A 24,883-nucleotide genomic window follows, 5' to 3' on the forward strand; every position below is an offset into this window, starting at 1 on the left:
TACCCAAGAAACTTGTTGACATTCAAGTAGAAATTGGAGAGCTATAGCAGCTATTCAAGAAAACAAAACTAATTAGTAAATAAACTGGTTGATGGCTAAGAGAGCCTTCAAAAATAAAGGGATTTTGACGAAGGAAAAATCTATTTCTGGGAAGAGGCCTGTGACGCCCGGTGAAAAGGGTCCTTCTTTACACTTTTCTAATATAAATCTTCCAAATATACTAGAGAAAGATAAAACCATGGAATGCAGAGGTTACTACCCTCGCACGATCACCTTGTGGGTGTCGTGTATACAACAAGGGCTTGTGAAAACCACTATTCACAGGCTGTCTTCCATTTAGATAATCCCTTCATCAATGGGGAGGGCCGTGACAGGCCCTAGAGAACACAGTTGGACTACCCCACCGACACCTACCACGCTCGCCCTCCAGGACATGCTCTTTATTCTGGTTATGATGGATAGATGACCTTAATATTATGATTGCACCTTCTGCTATGTGGTAACATTTTGGGCAAAACAAGTCTGAATTACTTTTTAGATGTATTCTGAAAACTTAAGAGGACTATTGTCAGGGTTTTGCAGTTATCTACAGTTTGAGTATCCATCTATTTAAAAACTAATATTCTATAAGAGATATTTCAAATTCACTCTGATTCAGTCTTAAGAATTGTTGAAGCTATACACTCCAATTTCTTTAATTCCTCTCCATAATCTGATGATTTATAAACATCAACATTATATTTATATATTTCGATTGGAGACCGTCTTTTATGCATGTTTGAATGAAGACTACGGCTGGCTTAGTGGCATTAATTTCATAAGAAATTTTCTATGCCTCTAATTTCCTTCTTTTCAACAGCACTACAATTTGCAAGTAACTGCACTATTCTCATTTTTAGAGAGGATATGTAAATTCACTGGTCAATGAATCAAGTTGGTTAGGTTACAATAGGTGTGGTTTGGTTAGAATTCTTCCGTTATTTTCCTTGTGTTTTACCCCAACCAAAATCCCAATATCACTCTTGGGTCCACCATCATTGTGGTCCTTTAAAGAGGTCAGTCTTCACATAGAATGATGCAATATTAGTTAAGTCATTGGAACTCACAGAATCAAAAAGAACTCTTCATATACACAATTTTGAATCCCATATCCTATTGTTGGTGGCTTCTATTAATGTACTTTACAGTAGCTATAGATTTGAGTAAAAAATTTGGTTTGCTCTTATAGTCTTCATCTTGACACTTTCCATAAGAAGCTCCTCACATTTCATAAAACTACTGATAGGTGATGCTTCTGTCGTCTCTAGTTACTTGTTCAAACGCAATCTAAAAAGTCCCAACATTTTACACTCGTAACCTCTTGGCTATATGTATTTTCACTATTGGGATATACAATGTAATAATTCCCTATTCCATTTATCATGGGAATAATGATAAATTAGGGTATGTTTAATATATTTAGTCTTAGAATGAGAAATGGAAGCAAAGTCTAACGTTCATACAAAGCTAAAACTTACACCTACTAAACGCCTATTCCCACCTTTGCTAAGTGTATGTATCGATGATTTGTATGAAGTTAACTGTACAATGTTGTTATGAAATGAGCCAAGGTAAAGCACAGACCAATTGAACTAAGGGATTAATTTGACAATTAAAATACAGTAGCTCCAAAATACTCACCCACTTGGCTTGCCAGAACACAGGAGCAAGGAGCTAATATTAAATTGAGAGCAAAGCAAGCCATGGCAGAGCATAGGAAAATAAGTCATTTAATAATTAAATTGCACCATAAAATATGAAAAGTAATAAATCACCCATAGCAACTACTCATGATAGTTGGCTGAATTTTATCACACAAGTGTTCCACTACCTAAAACAAGTTTTGTTGCAATGAAGATAAGGGGTGGGGAGATGTAGGGGGATGTTGATGAAGGAGAGGTCTAATTGGTGAGGGATCTATGGTCGTGGTTCAATCACGCCCCAGTTTTCTATACCGACACTCAAAGAGTGAGCAAGCTAGGTTTATTCCTGGCATTCCATGCATCTCTTTTTTCTCTGGTATATTCAGCAATAACTATGCCTTAGAAAATGGTGCTAGAGGAGCGCTAGAGGAGAATTTCACGGAGCGACACAGGTCGAGCCAAGAAATAGATTTTTCCTTTGTCAAAATCCCTTTTTGTGTTAGTGTCCACTGATCATAGATATCTATTTTTAAACCTAATAAAAAAAAGGGTTAAAAGTAAAGTCTGGACTATTCTAAATATAGAATGTTTTGAACCTGAAATCAATGTATGATCTGTTTATTGCTGTGTTTCAGCGATTCAAGTTAAAGATACGATTATTGTTTTAAAGAAACGATAGGGGTTTGAGGGCAAAGCCCCAATTAAATTAAAATTGGGTAGCTTTTGTGTTGTTTTTCTTGCGTCTTTGATGTTATTGATATAGAATGCAGTAGGACAATAATTGTAATTAAGAAAATAACACTGGTACACGAGGTATTTTAGGGTGTTTTGAATGTTATTGATTACGATAACTACTGGAATCTCTGTTTTTTAGTTGAGATAGTTGACCCACCATAACAAAAAAAATGGATTTGTGCCAGTTATTGTCATAAAGTTCAAAACACCATAAATTACACCTTGTACCAGTATTATTTTATCAAAATATTTACTGCACTATTCTAAAATCTTACCAAGTTGGCTTGTATCTCTATAAATACTAACTGTTAACTCACTTCAATGTGTGTTTGAAAGACACTATGTTTCACGCAGTTCATTTGTTTGGGGTTTTTTTATTGGAGGCGAAGGAGAGGAGCAGCAGGACTAACAGCTTTGTGCGGCTACCAATTAAACATGTCTTAGAAACAGACACTAGACTTTACTTTGCCCTATCATACGGATTTACAAGCTTAACAATGTGGTAGTCGAGTGTGGTTAGTGGCAGGTGGAAGGATATTGAAGAAAATCAAGAAGAAAGAAGGCAAAGAAAAGATGATCAAAAGCAGTGACTGCGATTGGGCCTGAGTGCTGGTCTTCGGAGGAGACATGATTTATAATTGTTGGAGACAAATAGTTGAGGGCAAGGCGGCATGGCAGCATGTCACCAACGTTGAGAAGAAGAAACAAGCTGGGACACTTTCTGTGTCATTTCAAAAAGAAAGCGAGGCGAGACGCAAAAGTTTTTCAAGAGGTGGACATAGCCGAACTATGACGTGGTGAAGTTTTGCTTCAAACTTGGACAAGTGGTACAAAAAGGACGAGATGTCAGCTGTATTTGAGGCATGGACCAGATTTGACACATACAAGAAGGGGAAGGTGGACACTACAGAGGAGTACGTTCTGGAGTTAGTGAAAAGAGAAGTGCTGTTTTAGATAAGTGAAAAGAGAAGTGCTGTTTTGGATAAGTGAAAAGAGAAGTGCTGTTTTGGATAAGTGAAAAGAGAAGTGCTGTTTTGGATAAGTGAAAAGAGAAGTGCTGTTTTGGATAAGTACAAAGTGATTATACTAAAGTGCATTTTGGTATTCAAGTTATTGGACGATGCTGGGCTAGAGGTGAAAGACAAACAAATAGTGTTGAGAGCAGTGTCTTTCAGTGAGCTGGATAAGATGTTTGACTCCGTGCAACAAGCAAAAGAATTTTTTGGGAGTCACGAAATGCCGTCTTTGGGAGTGTCAGGAAATAGTGCCAGGTGGCACCTACAGTAGTGGGGAAGTCTGAGCCAGTATTTAGCACAGAGGTGGAAGAAGTTACACGGTCAAGAGGATGTGGAGGATTCAGAGGAGGCAGAAGAAGAGGAACTGTGGTAAATAGCGAGAAAAACTAACAAGGAAACTATGTTGATAGATTTGGCAATGTAAGAAAATGCTTTATATCTGTCTCCTGCATGTACAAAAAAAAGTGTATGTCCTCAGTGCTAGTGAAAATCCACCTAAAGAGGTACTATCATATGCTGTTGTGGAGAGAAAAGTGATGTCTGTTAATGACAGAATCTGTTAATTATGCCATCCTGGCCAGCCTGTAGTTCTTCCGGGTGTGGTGTTGACTGGATGAAAATGTAGGCTAACACACAGATACAGTATTGTCAGGAGAGGAGAAACTGAGAATAGAAGAGGAAGAAAGTGAAATAACATTTAGATTTGGTGATGGTGATGTGTATAAATTGAAAAAGGTTAAACTTCCAGTGAACATAATGTGACATAGAAAGTGTAACAACTGATGTAGTGAATTGCTCTATTCCCCTTTTATTCAGTAAGACACCCATGAAGAGAGCACAAATGAGGTTGGATTTGGAAAATGGTACTGCTTTAATACATGGACAAAAAGTGAAATTAAGGTGTACTTCCTCATGACACTATTGCTTGCCACTAAGGGATGAGAAGCTTGGAAGAAAACAGAAGAAATATTGCTAACCTTGGGCAATTATGGCAAAGAAAAGAAATGCAAGATAGAAAACTGCACCAACAATTTAGTCATCCTACATGTAAGACTGATTCAGCTGTTGAAAGATGCAGGTATTGAGGACGAGGAGTGTTACACGTATGTTGAAGTCTCAAACAGCTGTGAGACAGGCATGAAATATAAGAAAACACCATCACGACCCATTTTTAGTGTGAATATGGCAAAGGACTTCAATGAAGTTGTGGTAATAGACTTGATGGAGTATAGGAAAGTAAGTGAGGCAGAGGGCGGCTGACCTGAAGTGGGGTCAGGGATTGGGTCGTTCATACGAAGAGAATAAGTAGTAGTTTTGGAAAGAAGTGAAGAGAGTAAGAAAGGCTGGCTCAAAAATTGAAGAGACAGTGAAAGATGGAAATGGAAGGTTGCTAAAAGGAGAGGCGGCAAGGAAAAGGTGGGCGGAATGTTTTGAAAGTTTACTGAATGTTGAGGAAAATAGGGAGGCAGATATAATTGCTGTTGCAGGTGTTGAGGTGCCAGTGATGGGAGATGAGAATGAGAGAGAGATTACAAGAGAGGAAGTGAGGAGAGCACTAGATGAAACGAGAGTAGGAAAAGCATCTGGTATGGATTGTGAGAGAGCTGAGATGTTGAAGGAAGGGGGTGTGACTGTACTTGAATAGTTGGTGAGATTGTTTAATGTGTGTTTTGTGTTGTCAATGGTACCAGTAGATTGGGTTTGCGCATGTATTGTACCAATATATAAGGGTAAGGGAGATGTGCGTGAGTGTTGTAATTCAAGGGGTATTTGTTGAGTGTAGTTGGAAAAGTGTATGGTAGAGTACTGATTAATAGGATTAAGGATAAAACAGAGAATGCAATCTTAGAAGTACAGGGTGGTTTTAGAAGAGGTAGGGGTTGTATGAATCAGATTTTTACAGTTAGGCAGATATGCGAGAAATATTTAGCAAAAGGTAAGGAGGTGTATGTTGCGTTAATGAATCTGGAGAAAGTGTATGATAGAGTTAATAGGAAAGCAATGTGGAATGTGATGAGGTTATATGATGTTGGTGGAAGGTTGTTGCAAGCAGTGAAAAGTTTCTACAAAGGTAGTAAAGCATGTGTTAGGATAGGAAATGAAGTGAGCGATTGGTTTCCGGTGAGAGTGGGGCTGAGACAGGGATGTGTGATGTCACTGTGGTTGTTTAACTTGTATGTTGATGGAGTGGTGAGAGAGGTGAATGCTCAAGTGCTGGGACGAGGATTAAAACTGGTAGACGAGAATGACCATGAATGGGAGGTAAATCAGTTGTTGTTTGCGGATGATACTGTACTGGTTGCAGACGCGGAAGAGAAGCTTGGCCGATTAGTGACAGAATTTGGAAGGGTGTGTGAGAGAAGGAAGTTGAGAGCTAATGTGGGTATGAGTAAGGTTATGAGATGTATGAGAAGGGAAGGTGGTGCGAGGTTGAATGTCATGTTGAATGGAGAGTTGCTTAAGGAGGTGGATCAGTTTAAATACTTGGGGTCTGTTGTTGCAGCAAATGGTGGAGTGGAAGGAGATGTACGTCAGAGTGAATGAAGGATGCAAAGTGTTGGGGGCAGTTAAGGGAGTAGCAAATAATAGAGGGTTGGGCATGAATGTAGAGAGAGTTCTGTACGAGAAAGTGATTGTACCAACTGTGATGTATGGATCGGAGTTGTGGGGAATGAAAGTGACGGAGAGACAAATTGAATGTGTTTGAGATGAAGTGTCTAAGGAGTATGGCTGGTGTATCTTGAGTAGATAGGGTTCGGAACGAAGTAGTGAGGGTGAGAACGGGTGTAAGAAATGAGTTAGCAGCTAGAGTGGATATGAATGTGTTGAGGTGGTTTGGCCATGTTGAGAGAATGGAAAATGGCTGTCTGCTAAAGAAGGTGATGAATGCAAGAGTTGATGGGAGAAGTACAAGAGGAAGGCCAAGGTTTGGGTGGTTGGACGGAGTAAAGAAAGCTCTGGGTGATAGGGGGATAGATGTGAGAGAGGCAAGAGCGCGTGCTAGAAATAGGAATGAATGGCGAGAGATTGTGACGCAGTTCCGGTAGGCCCTGCTACTTCCTCCGGTGCCTTAGATGACCGCGGAGGTAGCAGCAGTAGGGGATTCAGCGTTATGAAGCTTCATCTGTGGTGGATAACGGGGGAGGGTGGGCTGTGTCACCCTAGCAGTACCAGCCGAACTCGGTTGAGTCCCTTGTCAGGCTGGGAGGAACGTAGAGAGGAAAGGTCCCCTTTTTTGTTTCATTTGTTGATGTTGGCTACCCCCCAAAATTGGGGGAAGTGCCTTGGTATATGTATGTATACATGGTGGACATGGCAACAAGGTTCTCAAGGTCATATGTGACAAAAAGGAAAGATCCTAAGGAGGTAGTTGAGAAAATCATTGAAACTTGGTTGGGAACTGGTTTGGGAGCACCTGTGAAGTTTGTGTGATAATGGTGGGGAGCTTGCTAACAACACATTCCTGGAAATATGTGAGAACATGAACACTGAAGTGATGCATACAGCAGCATTTTCTCCTTTCAGTAATGGCTTGTGTGAGCGTAATCATGCAGTTATAGACGAGATGGTGACCAAAATTATGGCAGAGCAACCAGATTTGTCCTTAAAAGGGGCTTTAGCAGGGGGCAGTTAATGCTAAAAATTGTCTTCAAATGGTAGTGGGTGTCAGCCCACATCAACTTGTGTACGGACATGACCTTAAGTTGACATGTTCCCCGAGTGATGAATTCCCTTCACTGGAAAGTACTATATCAAGTGAAATAGTTGCTAAACATCTTAATGTAGTACTAAGACAAAGTAATAACCACCGGTAAAATCCTTTGAAGTAGTGATCAAGTCTATTTCAAGAGAGAAGAGCAAAAGGAATGGAGAGGACCAGCCAGGGTTATTGGTAAAGATGGTAATCAGTGATTTTGAAATATGGCTTTAATATCATAAGAGCACAGGAAACTCCTGTTTGGGAGATATCATATAGCTTTGACATATTACGGTGCTAGGGCAAAAAGGAGAGAAAGGTTAAAAGCAATAAGAGAGAGATAGAAGCAGTTGTAAATACAGTGGAAATTCCTGTAGAAGATGAAAGTATTGGTCACGCAAAGGAATAAAACAAAAAGAGGCCACATCCAAGGAAAGTGTAACAGTCACAAGTGTTTCAAAAGTTGGACAGAGAGTTAGATTCCTTCCAAAAGCGTCCGATGAATGGCAGACAGTAACTATAAATAGTAGAGCTGGAAAGTCTATAGGAAAATACAGCAGCTGGAGGAATATTGAACACTAAGATGGACATACAGTATATCTACCCTTGACTGGAACAGGGATGTAGAAAAGTGGGTACTAGTAATGGAAGACGATAAAGTGCAGGAAGCCAATGAAGTACTAATGACTTGTAAAAATACAGTAAGTCACAAACCTAAAAGAGCAAAATAATAAGTGAAAAGTTGGAAGTGTTTTGGGGTATATGAGACCTTTCCTAACACGGGTCAGAAAGCACTGTCAGTTAGGTGGGTGGTAACAAAGAAGAAAAACACTGAAGTAAAAAAGAAAGCTAAAGCACGGCTAGTTGCCAGAGGTTTTGAGGAAAAAGAGGAATTTCAGTCAGATTCTCCAACTGTCAGCAAAGAAGTGTTGAGGTCTTTTCTCGCAATTTTGTCTTCAAAAAGTGGGTACCGAGTTCAATTGACATTAAGGGTACATATCTAGAGTGAAATATTTGAGCGTGAAGTCTATCTTGTTCCCCCTGTTGAAGCAAGGTGTGATAAGAATGTATTATGGGAATTGGACAAATGTATCTATGGCCTTAATGATGTTGCTAGAAAGTGGTACCTCACAGTAAAGATATTCCTGCTGAAGATGAGATGCAAGCAAGTGAAAACTGTGAATATGTTGTCTCAAATATTGTATGATGATGAAAGGAAATTGCAGTGGAGCTCTATGTAGATAACAGTTCACTTTGACAATGTGTAATCAGTCAAAAATGTTTCTGAAAAGAGATTAAGAATTGATACTTCTATTCCCAAAGAAATAGTTCAGAATGGAGAGTTGAGGATTTTTTGGGTAGATTCAAAAGCACAATTGGCTGATGTGATGACAAAAAAAAAAAGAAGAAAAAAAAAAAAATTGTTTTGGGATGTATGTTTTAAGTGTTAGTAATCCATTCAATGTTTTGCTGTTTTGTGATTTTGAAAGCCTTTTTTTTTTCCTTTTCTTGAAAAAAGAGAGGGAGTTTTAACTCACTAATATGTGTTCGAAGGACTCACTACGCTTCCTTCGCGCAGTTCATTTGCTTTGGGGTTTGTTATTAGGAGCGGAGGAGGGCGGAGCAGTGGTAGGAGTAACAGTTGTGTGTGGCTACCAATTAAAAATGACTTGGAAACCGACACCAGACTTTACTTTGCCCTGCCAGACTGATTTACAAGCTTAACACTTAACTTTCCAACAGGAGTGAAGGCCAATTCTTTCAAAACACACTACATAAGATACGTAGAATATATTTTTATACCTAAAATAAAACCTCATTAAGACTGCAAATTTACGATAGGGAATGGGCTAAAAGGCAGTGCTTGTGGCTAACATCAAAATTTATAAAAACAATTTGTATTTTTCCTAGGTATACAAACCTGAGTCCTTTAAGTAGGGAATATATTTTCAAGGCGAGATGTGTAGACGTTAAATCACTTAATGTAGTGAGAGCGAGGAGCCCCGATCCCCCCACCAGCTGGATTAGCCTAACTTTTTACCTTTTGGCTCAGCGCTGAGAGGGATGGTTGAAGAGGGAAGCTTAGCCTAAAAATTCAGTTGTTCCTACATGAATACTAATCTTCGTCCTTTAATATGAGAATTGATTAAAGCGCAGCTGGGACTCTGAGGTTAAAAACTAAGAACCACACCATGGGAGTCTTGAAAGCCCTCTTATTCTGGTCAGCCATTTTGCCAAGGAAGGGGTAAGAAATAGAATCCTGGATGTTCAGAGGCTACATTCCTCTTGGTAAGTGTAGAAGAGACTCTTTAGCTATGGTAAGCTGCTTTTCTAGGAGATTGACACTCCAAAACCAAACCATTGTTCTCTTGTCATGGGTAATGCTATAGCCTCTGTACCATGGTCTTCCACTGTCTTGGATTAGACCTCTCTTGCTTGAGGGTACACTTGGGCATGCTATTCTATCTAATTTCTCTCTCTTGTTTTGTTAAAGATTTTATAGTTTATATTGGAATATTTATTTAGATGTGGTTGCTGTTCTTAAAATATTTCATTTTTCCTAGTTTCTTTTCCTCACTAAGCTATTTTCCCTGTTGGGGCACCTGGGCTTATAGCATCCTGCTTTTCCAACTAGGGTTGTAGCTTAGCAAGTAGTAGTAGTAGTAGTAGTAGTAGTAGTAGTAGTAGTAGTAGTAGTAGTAGTAATAATAATAATAAAAAGGTAGGCAAGGTCCTCAATCACGATATGGCTGAAAATTCCCCAATGGAGGCTGAGCCACTTCCAGTGGGGGGATGCCTGTCAGAATAATAAAGGTGGTGACAATTTTACTGGGCAGAGCAGTGGACGTGATTCGATTCAGATACCAACTCATGTTCACTAGCTCTACCCCTCCCCTCATTTTAGCTGCGATGATGTGGTCATTCTATCGACCAGGGAGAGACAGAGAGGCGCCTCGCCTTTCAGTTGGGGATGCAGACTAGGCTGCTAAAGGGTGCTCTACAGAAGGCCGAAACGAGTCTCCGGACTTCTTCAGCCAGCTGTTTTTTGTATAAAAGGACTAGAGGGACTGGAAACCAGAAGAGTAATGGATCTCCCACAAGTTGGCCATAAGTCTCAGTAAGAGACTTCTAGTTTATTATTACTGTGTTATAATTATTACTAGCTAAGCTACAATCTTAGTTGGAAAAGCAAGATGCTACAAGCCTAAGAGCTCAAACAGGGAATGATAGCCCAGTGCCGAATGGAAATAATGAAATAAAACAAACTAGAAGAGACATAACGAACAATTAAGATGATGTATTTTAAGAACAGAAACATTGAAAGAGATCATTCCAAAATAAACTATTGAGAATTATGAGCCTATTAACATAAAAACATTCACCGAAAGTTTGAACTTTTTACTACCTAATTAGGAAAATCATTCCACAACTTGGTCACAACTGGCATAAAACTTCTAGAATACTGTGTAGTATTGAGCCTCATGGTGGACAAGGGATGACTAATAGAATTAACTGCAAACATAGTATTAAGAACAGAATGGTACTGTCCAGGAAGATTTGTTGGTTAGAAATATGAAAAATCTTATACAACATGCATAACAAACTAACTAAACAATGGTGCCAGAGATTATCTAGATCAAATTATGGGGTATGAAGTTGAATCCTAACAAAACTCAAAATATGATTGTAAGTAGGTCAAGGACGGTGGCTCCTCAACATCCAGATCTCAGTATTGATAATGTTTCTTAAAATTTGTAAGACACTTAAAATTTTAGGTGTGATTCTCGACAGCAAATTTACTTTTGAGAAACACATTAGGTCTGTCTTCTTCAATTGCACAAAAAATTGGCTTATTGAGAAAGTCTTACAAGATTTTCAGTGATCAATCTATTCTCAAGAAGTGTTTTAATTCTTTCATTCTACCTTGTTTTGAGTATTGCTCTCCTGTCTGGTGTTCAGCTGTTGATTCTCATCTTAATTTGTTGGACAGAAACTTACGGTCTATTAAATTTCTTAATCCTGAGCTAGATATTAATCTTTGGCACCGTCGTTCAATTAGTTCATTATGCATGTTGCATAAGAGTTTTCATGACTCTGACCATCCTTTACATTCAGATCTCCCTGGACAATTCTATCCTGTTCGTAATACTAGGCAGGCAGTTAATTCTAATGGCCAGGCCTTCTCCATCATGAGGCTCAATACTACACAGTATTCTAGAAGTTTTATTCCAGCTGTTACCAAGTTATGGAATGATCTTCCTAATCGGGTAGTTGAATCAGTAGATTTTAAAAAGTTCAAAGTTGGAGCAAACGATTTTATGTTGACCAGGCTGACATGAGTCTTTTTATTGTTTATATATGACATATGTTTTTGACGTTAATAGTTTATATAGGACATATCTGTTTTGACGCTGTTACTGTTTTTAGAATGATATATTGTTAATTTATTCTCATCATTTATTTATTTCCTTTTTTCCTTTCCTCACTGGGCTATTTTTCCCTGTTGGAGCCCTTGGGCTTATAGCATCTTGCTTTTCCAACTAGGGTTGTAGCTTGGCTAGTAATAATAATAATAATAATAATAATAATCAGGAATAAGAAATTTAATAGACTAAGTTCCTGTCCAACAAATTAAGATGAGATTCAGCTGCTGAAGACCAGAAGGAGAACAATTCCTCACTAGTGCCAGACTCAGCAGCAGTGCTTGAGAACTTGTTCAAGCACCCCTGGAATAGCCTCAACATCTATGCTTTCCCGCCTGTTTTGCCTCTTCGAAGGGTGATAAAGTGTTATCATTCCAAGATCGAAAGTAGACTACTAGCTCCAAAAGGACCTCAAGCAGAATGGTACCCGGACCTTCTGCTTCTAGGTACCCGGACCTTCTGCTTCTACTAGTCGACAATCGGAGAGTGCTTTCACCTTTAGGTAACCTGCTTCGTCAGCCCCACCTGCAGAGGTTCCACAACCCAGGGAAGTCTCTATCACTTCATGGGTGGAAGTTATCCAAAACCTCTTTCAGAAGAGGGGCTTTTCACGCGAGATAGCACAAGACATATCCGGATACCTCAGGAAGTCCTTCTCTGATGTGTACCAAGCAAAGTAGGCCATCTGTAATTGCTGCAAATGGAAAAATACCTCTCAGTCTCTTAAGTAAAAGGTTATCATTCCGCCTTGAGCCAGGTACCAAGACTGAGAGGAGTGGATATTTCCTCCTCATAAGAACTATCTCTGCTCATTAGAAGTATGGAACAGACCTGTCCCCCTTGTGGGAATTATCCATCCTGGGATGTGACCAAGGGTTGCAGTCCTTAAAGAAAGCTCCATATGAACTGTTGAGACTATCCTTACCCTGAACTAATAAATTCTAAAAGTAATTTGTAGCATTCCTAACTATATAAACCCGAGTTCTTTAATTAGGAGATGATTCTAGCGCAACTGGAACTCGGCCATTTAACTTCTAACTGTAGCCCTCTTGCCGGTACACTTAACTCTTTCTGGGTCTCAGGGTGATAAAGGACAAACTCTGTTAATAGTCTATCAAGAGAGAGGGGGTGTCAAAAGGAGCTCTATCCCTTTGACAACAGCTGGCCTTCCTGGATTTCTTCACCCTCTTCATCGTCTCAGAAGAAGAGTGGGAATCAGGAGGAGGAGGAGGAGGAGGAGGAGGAGGAGGAGGAGGAGGAGGAGGAGGAGGAGGAGGAGGAGGACTTCTTCCTTTTCCTGGCTCTACAAGTAGAGGGGCAACTGAGCAATTATCTATGACGCTCCTCCAAGGGAAAAACCACACAGGTTGCTACAACAGGAGCCACAACAATGGGGCACACTCTTACATGGGAAAGGGGAGGGCACACACACAAGTCCAGAGGCACTACCACTGACACTGAGGGAGTAGGAACAGGCCCTGGACCCCTGGCACAAGAGTTGGAGCAACAGACACTGGGGAAAAGGTGGTAATCAATGGCACCAAGTTAGCGATTGGGACAACACTTTTCTTAGCTTTACCCTTTCCTTTATCTTTACTGGACACTAGGGCTATGGCTCCTGACTCTGGCACTTTAACTTCACCACAGGAATCCCCAGGGACATTTGAGAGAGAGATAAATTCACAAGGGGTACTGGGGGAGAGGTAGTCCTATCAGCCAACTTCCTCAATTAAGTCATGGAGGGTCTACCTGAAAGAATTAAGACCAAGACTTCCTTAGGTAAAGCTCATCGTCTCGTCAGCAGTCCGCACAGTCACAAAAGATGAGTCTTCAGTCTCCAAAGGGGAGCAGAAAACACCAGGGGTTTCCCAAGCTAATACCTGCAGTGCATTCCCTAGGAACCGGTCCAAGGTTATAAGCACAGGTGCAAAAGCAGCAGTGACACCCTCCCAAGGAGACAGAACTGGCATAAAACTTCCCTGGCGTCTTGGGCATTGCCCTGTCCAACCATGACGGGCGCTTTGCTTGCTTTTTCCCTATACGGGCGTAAGCTTGCCTCTGCACTCGGGACACTAGATGACTGAGAATAGTCACGGCCCTACATGAGGCACATAGGGAATGAGGATCAACAGTGGGCTTGGCCATAAACTGGTACAGTACAACATCCTCCCTTCCCCAGGCAAACACAAACTTCTTGCTTCCAATTGATCACTACCCATTATGGTGGCCTGTTGGGAACTTCCATTCCTGGTGATGTGCCTGACTGGGGTTTGAGTCCTGCTTAAGCTCAATTGTTTCTTGTAGTGACTTCAACCTGACCATCCTTGTGAGCTTAGGAGGGGGATTTGGGGGAGCCTATAGGTCTACCTACTGAAGTCATCAGCAGCCATTGCCTGCCCCGCCCTGATCTTAGCTTCGATGAAGAGGGGGGCTTGGGCACTGATCATATGTATATATGGTCAGTCTCTAAGGCATTGTCACTGTCCTTTGCCTCTGCCATTCATGAATTACTCTTAAACCTTTAAAAGGGAAAGACATTTAAAAAGTGTTGTCAAGAGCTGTCTCTACATTTGTACTAGACAGTGCCCAAATCAAAGTGAGGAACCCCCGCACCTCACCCAGTTGGATAACTTTGTTATCCAACTTTAACGACTGATTCTAGCTAGAGCCGAAACAATATCCCTAATAAAAGAATGAGGGTTTATATGACGTGTAGGAACAACACAATTACAAATTCACAGGTAATTATCATCAATACAAAGTCTTATGTACACATGAGTTTCAACAAATGTTTAGAACAATCTGCTGTTTACAAAGACAGGTCCATTTTCGGAGTAACCAACTACTGTACAGGATACAGTAGTGACTAAAGAGTAAAACTATAAAAAGTTACAGTAAAAACTCATGAAATATTAGCAAAGTATTACTCTGCATATTGACACAAATCTTACCTCTGTATGAAGATAATGACAGCTTCTAACCATTACAACACAGGTTACTTCTAATTGTAGGTACATTCTCTAAAGCACGTTAATCCTTTCAGCCTGAAAAAAATTTTTTTTTACTAATATAGAAAATTAAAAATCAAACTCAAATTAACTAAGTACAGTATTATAACCTTCTGGAGTAGCAAAACTGAAGAAGGAAAAGACTGAAATTGGACAGCTATGGCATAACTGACATCATGAAATTAAAAAATTCGAGAAGTTATTTGCATTCTTCCTAACTAAACAAACCCGAGTCCTTTAATTTGGAGATGATTCAAGTGCAACTGGAACCCGGCCATTTAACTTTTAACAAGGTGTCGGTAGTTAGACAGTAGTGGGGAAGATCCACCACATTACTGCTACTTTGAACATTAACTTTGATTGTATTCGAGACTTTCGGGGGAGGTGATGACGACAAGTTAAAGAAAAAAATTTCTTTTAAAATTTGTGATTTGTACCTACATGAACAAACTTTCGCCCATTAATTAGGAGACTCGTCCTTAGGTAAACAGAAGTCCATTACCAAACTGGCTGGGTAACATCCTGAGACTGCTGATCTCAGACCTGATAAGGTGCAGAAAATCACACCCTAGACACCTCGCGAACCAAGGTCGAATATATTTTCAGGTTCAAGGCCCAGGAAATCTAGGCTGTTATAGAGCAAATCTCTCTATCTTTGGACTACTGTAGTCCTTTTGTGACAAGACAAACAAATGATGGGTTTGCCTGTATATATCTATCCTCCCCCTAGTAAGGAGGATAGTGAAGTCAACACCTATATTAAGCAAAACAGAAAATCTGCTGGCTGAAGGCAATGCTTACCTTTATCGATATAGGATTCCAACAGCTATACCACAAGAGATGGGGAAACGAGAAAAAAAGGGGCCAGGCACTCATACCCTCACCCTAAAATTACATTATAACTAATATCTTAAGACCTGATACTTTTGGTCCTGTAAAGAAGCTAGTCACTACACAATTTGTTGAGCAGCAATCACAGGTCCGAGTAAAAATGCATATCACAACATGAGTGCATTCCGCAAATAATGCGCAGTAAAGGTGGTCTGACGCTTCCATACTCCACCATCTAAATTAGAGCCATCAAGAGATCCTTCTTGAAGGCAAGAGGCATACCAACTCATCTGATCTCATGGGCGAGCACCTTAACTTGTTCTGGTGCTCCCAGGGATTTAGGACTAGTCTCCCGCAGCCAAAATGAGATATTTTGGTGATTTTCTTTTTCACTCTGACAATGCTTACAAATAGCTTCTGTAACCTGGGTCTGATAGTCATGGTTCTTTTGAGGTAGCACCTTAGCACCCTTACAGGAGACAAAAATAACTTAGCTGGAGCATTGGTTACTTCCCTAAGTGAGGATATACTACTTTAAAAGATGGAAATCTGGAATCTAGGATTGATGGATTTTGAGTCTGCTACAAGGTAAGGAACAAACGATAAAAAAACACTGCCTCCAGTGTTCAGTGCGAGAATGAATACGAGTCTACGCAACTCGCCTACTTGCTTCGATGAAGCCAGGGTGAGAAGAAACACTGTTTTCAGGGTAAGGTCCCTCTCTCTAGAGACTGTAACACCTTGGTTACATCCCAAGGGTGAACAATAAACTTTCAGTGCCGATACTGAGAGGCGTTTTCCTTCTGCAGATCAGCTAAAAATTCTGCCAGTAGTAAAATAGAGGCTCCGAGAGGAGAAGTATGTACAGTATTCCTTCCACAACATCAACCACAGAAGATAGCCTACTTTACTTGATACACACCAGTGGAGGATTTTTTTAAGGCACTGAGATATGTCTTTTGCTGTTTCGCACCAAAAGACTCTCTTGACAAAGAAAGATGCTGGATAATCTCCAAGCTTTAAGCGATAGAGAATTCACGGATTCGTGGACGCTCTGCAAGTGGGGTTAACAGAGCAGGTTGGGCCACTGGGGAAGTTCTCTCAGAACCTCTACTAGTAGATACAGAAGGCCAGGTACCATTCTGTTTGAGGCTACTTTGGAAGTACTAGTGTCAACTTCAGTTCTTTGGATGAAAGTGCTTTGTTTATCACCTTCTGAGAAGGCAAAATAACGGAAAAGCATAAATGTCGAGGCCATCGCACAGGTATTGGAATGCGTCCTCAGGCACTGGAGCTGGTTCTGGCACTGGTGACCGGTAAACTAGCAGCTTCCTGTTGAATCTTGCAGAAAACATGTCGATTGTCAGAGAACCCCACAAAGTCAGGAGCTTTGTCTCTGCTGGAGGATGTAAAGGCCATTCTGGTCCAACTATTTGACCTTCCCAACTAAACGTGTTTGGTATGAAATTCCTTTTCCCAAAAATGAATAACTGCATTGTGGATTGCCCTCCCACTATCCAAGGCTTAGCCCATGCCTCTGCCGGGTGAAGGCACAACAAGCAACCCTCTACTCTCGGCAGGAAGAAAGGGGGAAACGCTGGCAAGTGTATCATTCTTCTTCCTATTTTCCATCAGCTGACTGCCTGGAAGAAGAGGATGGGAGCTTGAAAAGGCAATGTATGCAACGGTTCTTTTAGGGAAGTTGCAGGCAATCCTATCAGGGCCTATGAAGGTCCCAAAGGCCTTCCTTGCTGAACTCCTCACCGACAAGTTCGAAGCAACAGCGCTACCACTGAGCTAACTTGTTTTGAGAATATTGAGATCAAAGCATTCCTCCTCCTCCCGAAATACCCAGTTGACCACCACTGGTTGCTGACTGTTGCCTTCCCATCGGACATTATGAAACTCTTGTACTTATCCAGAGACTCCACAGTTGAAATCACCCCTGACTTGGCAAAGTACATTGCTACACCTACGCAATGGCCAAGAAGACGGCCATAGTCGTCAAGCCAGGGCTTATGACTCAGAAGCTGAGAAACCCTGCCCTCTGCCTTGAGTGTATTATTATTACTAGCTAAGCTACAAGGGCTCCAGCAGCAAAAATAGCCCAGAAAGGAAAGGAAATAAGTAAACAGAATAGTGTGTCTGACTGTACCCTCAAGTAAGAGAACTAACAGAATAGTGTGTCTGACTGTACCCTCAAGTAAGAGAACTCAAAACAGTGGAAGATCGTGGTACACAGGCTAAGGCATTACAAAACGGATTTTGAAGCAAAGCGAAAAATCTATTTTTGGGCTTAAGCCATGTCGTCCTGATGGAATGTTCTTTAAGGCAGCTTTCAAAGGGACATTTAGCTACAGTGATACTCCCAGAGAATTGACCATAGGTCTCCAGAATTCTAACTCCTGGCGCGAGTATTCTTAAGAAAATTCTTAAGGATATCGCATAATATCAGGGGACGTATTTCTTGATACAACACATGGCAATCTTCACCCCGAATAGAGTTTTCGCTCTGAGGGGGAAGTGGCAAAAATGAAGGGGAGTCGTCATCAAGGTTACCCGGTGGATCCCCTTCCCGTACTATTACAGTGCCCAACAGGGCAACCCATTCCTTTGTTAGTAGCGAATTAAGCACGGTGTATCTCCCGCTTGCTCTCGGTGTTGTGTTACTAATATTTGGGATTTATCATGCATTCTCCAGCATCATCTGCCTCTGGAAAGTTGAGTATTTAATCTTTCCTGTGTATAATTTTTAGCTCCCTTCTTACAGTTAAATTAGCATAATTTAGATGTGTTTATTGGAGCATAGCCGTTCACTGGAGGCGCCATTTTGGACGCTGTCGTAAGCCATATATGCCTTATTTAGTCAGTAGAATGACGTTCCCGGTACTTGGCTTTAATGAATTATAGCTATTTAGGCAAAATTATACAAGTGAGTATAAGATCATGCACGTATATTTCCTCTTCTATGAAATGTGTCGATCGTATACGATAGTCTCTCGGTGACGTAGCGTGGCCGAGACCTCGACTTGTGCTAGGCTAGCCTAATGCGTTTTAGTATACTTTCGTACATTATCGCTGTTTACCCTCTTGTATCGTTTTATCAATTCAGTAGGAGATACTATATCTCCTAGAATTATGTATATAATTCGATACTCGTCTCTTTTCGAGATTTAAGGGTAAACCCTACCTTCCCTCTGAGTGTTGCCATTAGGCGACAACCCTATCTTGGTCTTGCCTTAGAGTAGTTACTCTGGCTTGACTAGGCTAGTGTTTTTCTGTCTTCCCTCTTTGCCGGTGAGTATCCCGGCTTTGAATTACGACAGTAACTCAGAGTATTCAGTCTTGATGTCGGCAACTCAACTGCAGGGGGAATAGTCACTCCCCTGCCGGTTTACAGTTGCGGACATAGGAAGCCCGGCTTCCCTAGTCCACAACCGAAAGTGGTAGTACAATTGCCACCACCTTCTCCCTTGTGGTCTGGAAGACATGTCTTGTTTCCGGTAAGGTAATGGTTTGATTTTGGAGTGTCCTTCTCCTAGAAGAGCTGCTTACCATATTAAAATCATTATTATTATTACTTGCTAAGATATAACCCTAGTTGGAAAAGCAAAATGCTATAAGCCAAGGGACCCAAACAGGGATAATAGCCAAGTGAGGAAAGGAAACAAGGAAAAAATATTTTAAGAACAGTAACATTAAAATAAATATTTCCTATATTAACTATAACTTTAACAAAACAATAAGAAGAGAAATCAGATAGAATAGTGTGCCTGAGTGTACCCTCAAGCAAGAGAACTCTAACCCAAGACAGTGGAACTCTTAACCCAAGATTAAAGAACAATGTTTTGATTTTGGAGTGTCCTCCTAGAAGAGCTGCTTACCATAGTTAGTCTCTTCTCTACCCTTACAAAGAGGAAAGTAGCCACTGAACAATTAGTGTATTAGTTAACCACTTCTTCCTCTTCTTGGTTCTACAAGTAGAGGGGCAACTGAGCAACTATCTACTACAGATCTCGTCCAAGGGTAAAAACCACATGGGTTGCTACAACAGTAGCCACAACAACGGGGCACACTTTCACAGGGAAAGGGGAGGGCACACACACAGGTCCAGAGGCATTACCACTGACACCGAGGGAGTAAGAACAGGCCATGGGCCCCTGGCACAAGAGTCGGAGCAACGGACACTGGGGAAGAGGTGGTAATCACTGACACCAAGTTAACGATTGGGACATACACTTTTCTTAGCTTTACCCTTTCCCTTATCTTTACTGGACACTAGGGCCATGGCTCCTGACTCTGGCACTTTACCTGCCAGGATTGAGACTATCTTACTAGACTTGCCCTTAGCTTTCAAGTGGGTAACTACTGGGCTCACTGACACTAATAGGAACCAAACACGCCCTTCACCATTGGAATCCCCAGGGGCATTTGGGACATAGATAAATTCACAAGGGGTACTGGGAAAGTAGTAGTCTTAGCAATCAACTTCCTCAAAGTAATGGAGGGCCTACCTGAAAGACTCAAGACCAAGCCTTTCTTAGGTAAAGCTCATCGTCTCGTCAGCAGTCCTTACAGTCACAAAAGAGGAGTCTTCAGTCTCCAAAGGGAAGCAGAAAACAATAGGGGTTTCCCACGCACCAACTAAACCTGGAAAACCAGCCGATGCAGACATGAGTCCTCCTGATACCTGCAGTGTAATCCCTGGGGACTGGTCCAAGGGCATAAGCACAGATGCAACAGCAGCACTGGAACCCCCAAGGATACAGAAGCGGCAAAAAACTTCCCTGGAGTCGTGGACATTGCCCAGTCCAACCATGACGGATGCCTTGTTTTCTTCTTCCCTATATGAGCGTACGCTTGCCACTGCACACGGGACACTAAATAGCTATGAACAGTCATGGCCCCTACAAGAGGAATATGGGGAGTGAGGATCAACTGTGGGCTTGGCCATAAACTGGTACAACGTCCTCCCTTCACCGGGCAAACACAAACTTCTTGCTTCCACTTGATCACTAACCATTATGGTGGCCTGTCGGAAACATCTGTGCCTGGTGATCTGCCAGACTGGGGTCTAAGTCCTGAGCATGCTTGATAGTTTCTTGTAGTGACCACAACCTCACAATCATTGTTGGCTAAGTGATGAGGTTTTAGGAGCCTATAGGTCCACCTACTGGGGTCATCAGCAGCCACTGCCTGCCCCTCCCTGGTTCTAGTTTCGATGGAGAGAGGAGCTTGGGCACTGATCTTGTGTATACTGTATATGGTCAGTCTCTAGGGCCTTGTCACTATCCCTTGCCTCTGCCATTCATGAGCAACCTTTAAACCTTTAAAAGTGAAACAGATTTAAAAAGTTTTGTCAAGAGCTGTCTCTAAAACTGTACTAAACAGTGGTCAAAACAAACTAAGGAATATCCGACTGGAAATGGGGTCAAGGCAAGCTCGAGCTGAATTAAAGAAATGATATTTTCATAATAAAATAAATTTTTGAACATACTTACCTGGTAGTTGTATATGTATAGCTTAGTCCCTGACGTCACGGCAATCGCCGATTGGGTAACCAGGTGTACTACCAGTGCGTCCTCAACCCAGGTACCTGGAACCATTCCAGTCATTCCTCAGATCTTCCATGCCCTTAGGTCTCTAGAGGGGAGGAGGGTAGGAATTAAATTATATATAACTACCAGCTAAGTATGTTCAAAAATTTATTTTATTATGAAAATATTTTTAAACATCTGACTTACCTGGCACAGTAGTTATATAAATAGCTGATTGACACCTTTGGTGGACGGTCAGAGACAGCCTGATAAGGAAGCTGACTTCAATGAATTCTTTCATTATGTCTGCTTTCCTTACGAGATCCAGCGATCCACCCAGGGGGCTGAAGACCTCTAGGAGCTGTCAAACCGGTGTAAAAACCTCTATGTGACAGGATCTCCTCCAATACCCTTGTTCAGGGTGCTCTCAAGGAACAAACTGACCACCTGACTAAAATCAATGATTGTGGAAGACTGTTGTCCAATCTCCACGAACAACCATAAAAATACAAGAGTTCCAAGAGAAGAAAAGGGTATTAGGTTACGGGAATGTAGTGGTAGATCCTTCCCCCACTACTGCACTCGTTGCTACGAATGGTCCCAGAGTGTAGCAGTCCTCATAAAGAGTCTGGAAACGTTTCAAGTAGTGTGAGGCGAACACAGATTTACTCCTCCAGAAGGTTGTGTTCATAATGCTTTGTTAAGACCTATTCTACTTGAAGGGTACAGAAGTTGCCACAGCTCCAACTTCATGCGTCTTGACCTTCAAAAGCTTGAGGTCTGCCTCACTACAATGTGAATGAGCCTCCCTTATTAAGAGCCTGATGAAGAAGGATAGTGCATTCTTCGACATTTGTAACGAAGGCTTCTTGACAGAGCACCAAAGTGCTTATGACTTGCCCATAGCTCTTTCGTTCTTTCCAGGTAGAACTTCAGGGCTCTTGCTGGACACAGGACCTTCTCCAATTCCTCTCCAACCACCTCCGAAAGGTTTGGAATTTCAAAAGCCTTGGGCCAGGGTTGAGAAGGGCATTTGTTTTTAACAAGAGAGCCTAGCTTTAAGGAGCAGATAGCCTTCTTATTTCTAAAGCCTACGTTCTTATTGAAGGCATGAATCTCGCTGACCCTTTTAGCTGTCGCCAAACTGACCAAAAAGAGTGTCTTCATGGTGAGGTCCTTAAACGAAGCTGAGTGTAAGGGCTCAAACCTGTCACTCCTTAGGAACTTCAGGACTATATCCAGATTCCAAGCTGGCGATTCCTGATGTCGTTCCTTAGTTGTTTCAAAGGATTTGAGAAGATCCTGGAGGTCTTTATTATTAGAAAGGTCCAAATTCCTATGCCTGAAGACGGCCGATAACTTGCTCCTGTATCCCTTGATGGTTGAAGTTGAAAAAACCTATGTTTCCTTCTAAGGTATAACAGGAAGTCAGCAATCTGAGTCATAGAGGTACTGGAAGAGGAAACAGAGTTGACTCTGCACCATTCTCTAAAAACCTCCCACTTGGATTGGTAGACCTTGATGGTAGAAGACCACCTTGCTCTTGCAATCGCCCTAGCTGCCTCCTTCGAAAAACGTCTAGCTCTTGTGAGTTTTTCGATAGTCTGAAGCCAATTAGATGTAGAGCTTGGAGGTTTGATGGTACCTTTTCAAGTGGGGTTGTTTGAGTAGATCTACTCTTAAAGGGAGGCTTCTCGGGGTGTACACCATCCATTCTAATACCTCTGTGAACCACTCTTGTGGGCAAAAAGGGGGCCACTAGAGTCAATTTGGTTCCCTCGTGTGACACTAATTTAGGCATTACTTTGTGCACAATTTTGAACGGAGGGAATGCGTACACATCCAGGTGGGACCAGTCTAATAGGAAAGCGTCGATGTGGACTGCTTCGAGATCTGGCACTGGGGAGCAGTATGTCTCCAATCTCTTCATCTTCGAGGTTGCAAACAAGTCTATACAAGGATGACCACAAATGCGCCACAGGATCTTGCAGACCTCCTGTTGAAGTGTACATTCTGTGGACCAAACTTGACCTCTCCTGCTGAGACTGTCTGCCATCATGTTCCTTGCCCCTTGAATAAATCTTGCTACAAAGGTTACATTCTTCTCTTTTGCCCAGTAAAGAAGTTCTCTCGCAGTCTCGTAAAGGGACCTCGAGTGGGTTTCGCCTTGTTTGGCTATGTAGGCCAACGCTGTAGTGTTGTCAGCGTTGACCTGCACCACTCTGATCAGGACTGACCCTTCGAAGCCTTTGAGGGCCGAAAGGACTGCCAACAGCTCCTTCTGGTTTATGTGGAGGATCTCCTGATCTTTTGTCCAGGAATCCGAGATCTCCAACTTAACCAGTGTTGCTCCCCACCCCAAGACCGAGGCGTCGGAACACAACACAAAGTCTGGGCTCCGCTGTTCCAGGGAGAGACCTTCTTGAAGTTTGACTGGGTCGTTCCACCACTAAAGGCAACTTTTTATGGATTCTGTAATGGGGATACATTTTGTCTCCAGTTCCTTCCCCTTGTCCCAATGTCGATTGAGGTGGAACTGAAGAGGGCGAAGATTCAGTCTTCCCAGGGAGACAAACTGCTCCAACGAGGAGAGGGTTCCCAGCAGACTCATCCACTCTCTCACAGAACACTTCCGTTTCTCTAGAAAGCAATGAAGCTTCAACAGGGCTTGCTCCGTCCTTGAGGCAGACGGAAAAGCCTGAAAAACTTGACTCCGAATTTCCATCCCCAAATAAAGGATCTCTTGGGATAGTGTCAGTCGAGACTTGTCTCTGTTTATCAGAAGACCTAGTTCTTCTGATAACCTCAATGTCATCTGCAGATCCTCCAGACAGGAACTGTAGGAATGAGCTCTGAGTAGGAAATGCTCTGGACTGCTCCAATGGCTGCAACCTGGAGCCTGAGGCGTAATGACACCGACGCTGTTCGACAGAGGCAATCTTCCTCTTCAGGGGTCTGGATGCAAGACGCCAGCCTCGTCTGGGCGCTGTGTCATCCGATGAGGACGAAAACACTTTCCACTCGCCTTTCCCATGGCGAGGGCAAGCGTCCTGTGAAGCGTCAACAGGTACGCTCGAGGGGACGAGTTCTCGGGCACTAACGCCTCTCGTTTCATTTCGCTGTTCAACATTCCTTCTCCCAGGGGTTGGGGAGCTTGGAAGAGGTCTATGGCTAGGAGAACGACAGGTCCTAGCAGACGCACCCTCTATTTGAGCGGTGGTGCTTAGGCAGAAACAAAGAGCCCGAAATTGGAAAACTTCCTCCTTGTACACGAACCTCAGGTATTGCTTGAAGTTCGGATGGATGGGGATGTGGAAGTAAGCATCCTGGAGGTCTAAAGAGACCATCCAGTCGTCCTTTCTTAACTGCTGCTAGAACTGATTTCGATGTCTCCATGGAGAACTTTGTCTTCTGAACGAAGGTGTTGAGACCACTTACATCCAGGACTGGTCTCCATCCCCCCGAGTTCTTGGGAACCAGGAATAAGCGGTTGTAAAAACCTGGTGCCGCAAAAATCGCACCCTCTCTATTGCCTCCTTCTCTAATAAGAGAGATATTTGATGTTGCATAGCCTGTATCTTTGACTCTTCTCTGTATCTGGCAGAGAGATCTATCAGAGTTACTACTAAAGGGGGTTTCCCTAGGAAAGGGATTTCGCATCTCTCCTTTAATAACTGTACAGACCAAAGGTCTGCTCCTCTCCTTTTCCAAGCTCGCCAGAAGTTGTTTAGTCTGGCTCCTACTGCAGTCAGACTCTGCTTCGCCCTGGATTCGATCCTCTTCTCTCTGCTCTCCTTCCCTCGGGTCTGGTACTACCCCTGCTGAAAGTTTTCCCTCAAAAGGCCTGCGAAAACTGAGGGAATGGAGCTTCTTCCTTAGGTTTGCGGCTTGAGAAAGAAGCAGGCAGAACCTTCCTTGCTGTTTTAGACACCAAATCCTGTGTGGCCTTTTGG

General features: G+C 42.2%; 1 long non-coding RNA gene across 2 annotated transcripts in view; it reads right to left on the reverse strand.

Annotated features, from left to right (window-relative positions):
• LOC137644884 (uncharacterized) overlaps positions 1-24,883 on the reverse strand; it is a 54,750-nt gene that overhangs the window by 1,457 nt on the left and 28,410 nt on the right. For both annotated transcript variants that reach the window (XR_011045225.1, XR_011045224.1), the window contains exon 3: positions 14,506-14,598. This is a non-coding gene — a long non-coding RNA (uncharacterized lncRNA). The remainder of the gene's footprint in view (positions 1-14,505; positions 14,599-24,883) is intronic.

Source organism: Palaemon carinicauda, chromosome 8 (genome assembly GCF_036898095.1).
Source record: "Palaemon carinicauda isolate YSFRI2023 chromosome 8, ASM3689809v2, whole genome shotgun sequence".
In the NCBI taxonomy this organism is placed as follows: Eukaryota; Metazoa; Arthropoda; class Malacostraca; order Decapoda; family Palaemonidae; genus Palaemon; species Palaemon carinicauda.